Here is a 2,316-nt window from a genome sequence, read left to right as displayed (position 1 = left end):
GTATAATGATAATGAATATTTTTATGATAATAATAATCATAACCTTGCAATACATATGACAAATGATTAATGAATATATAACATTTACAAATAACTCAAATTAACAATTAAAACATAAGGATTGGATAAATAAAAAAGAATATTGAATGATGAATAAATAAGAAAACCTGATGATAGATGTATCCTTATTAGATCTGAATAATAATTGTTATAAATTTCCACAGAGATAAAGATGATAAAAGAAACAAAAGCAAAATTCTTCTGGTGCCTTTAAGAAGTCACTCGCTTTCCAATCGCCTTACCAATCACAGTCTTGGCGTTCACTTCTCCGCCCTTCTCGAGGAGCGTCTCTGCAACAGCATTGTGGCCGTTCCAGGAAGCAAAGTGTAAGGGAGTCTGATCTGAGGGAGGAAGATGCTTGTGTTAGACGTCTGTTTGTGAGTAATGAGCGTGAGAAGGGAAGTGAGGATGACAATGCGAAGGTGAATGTGAGTGAGAATGACAGTAAGAAGGTGAATGCGAGTGGAAATGACAATGAGAATTCAAAGGTGAATGTCAGTGAGAATAACAATCAGAAGGTGAATGTCAGTGAGAATGACAATGAGAAGGTGATTGTGAGGGAGAATGAGACTAGTTTTAGGAATGAGATTAATAGAGATGATTAGGGTGATAAGGGTAAGGGCTAGGAATAGTATGAATATTTTGAATATTAATAAAATTGCAAATACTTAGAATGTTAATGAAATAAGAATTATGAAAAGGTATAGAAACAAGAAGGAAAAGAAAAAAAAAATATATGTATGATAATGAGAAAGAATATTATAATGAAAATGAATGTTTGATAATTATTTATCAGTAATATATATATTTTCTATTACTATGATAATTATTGTAATTTTTGTTGTTTTTATTATTATATTTACGAAGACCATTGCAATAATAACAGTAATCATGATAGCTATAATGATAGCAATGGTAATAAAATGATACAAAAATATCAATCATAATGATAGAAATATTAGTGAAGATAATTATGAGAATAACATGAATGATAATGATAATGAGGAAGATAAAAATAATAATGAAGATCATAATAATGATAATTCTTATAATAATGATAATTATATAATATTCATAATGATAATAATGATAATGAAAATATTAATGATGATAAAAATAATAACAGCAATGAGGATTTCTAAAAATGATAATAACATAAAAATAATCATTATCATTAAAAATAATCATTATCATTAATGATAATTACAATTCATAATAAATTTATAATCATTTATAATCAATATTTAAAATATTCATTATAACAAGAATTATCATCATAATCAATAAATATTATTTCCATCATTACTGTTATTACTATCATTATTCACCTTCCAATCACCATCATTATTATCATTATATCATTATCATTAGTTCCATCATTATCATGAGAGTGTTATCATCAGTATCATAAAATATTTCCTTCCTTAATATTTGTGGGGTTTTCTTGCCACATTCGTGCAGTAAAGATAAATATTATATTAAAGATAAATATTCGTGCAGTAAAGATAAATATAAATAAGTAAAGATGAATATAAGATATTCGTGCAGTAAAGATGTTCTTTAGCCATTGAAACACGTGGTGTTGTTGAGCGTCTGCTAATTTATTCAGAAAATCATATTGATATAAAATGATTTACACTTCTGTTTCAATGCAGTTAAAATATATAGTCTTCATAATGGAAAAAACATACACCTGATAAATGGTGTAACATAAACAAAACATGTCTTTCTTGTAGTAAATAAGCGTAAAATAAAAAACATCAAATATTGGTGGAACATGGGAGACATTACGTATGTCAAAGAAAACGGACCCGCCGTTCGGGGGGACTTAACTAAACTTTTATATTTCTAAATTTATTACTATCATTATTCATCATCACCATTATTATTATCATTGTTATCATAAATATGTCATTACCATTATCATTAGTTCTATTATCATCATGAAAGTGTTATCATCAACATTATCAGTGATGATTACTTTATCATTAATATTGTTATCATTACCACCATCAACATTATGAAACTTTTCATTATCATCATTATTGTTGTTGCTTTTGTTGCCATTACTTTCTCCATTATCATCATTATCTTTGTCATCACTGACAAAGACCTCGCAACAACACCACCAACAAAAGCATGTAGGATAACAAGAACAGGATCACCATCAAAATAGCAATAATGAGAAGAAGGATGATAACAATTGATAATCTAGTAGAAATGGGAGTAACAATGATAGTTATAGTAATTAAATAA

Source organism: Penaeus japonicus, unplaced genomic scaffold (assembly GCF_977035675.1).
Source record: "Penaeus japonicus unplaced genomic scaffold, GWHDUDI00000001_assembly GWHDUDI00000415, whole genome shotgun sequence".
NCBI lineage: Eukaryota > Metazoa > Arthropoda > Malacostraca > Decapoda > Penaeidae > Penaeus > Penaeus japonicus.
This window is presented reverse-complemented; position numbering follows the sequence as displayed.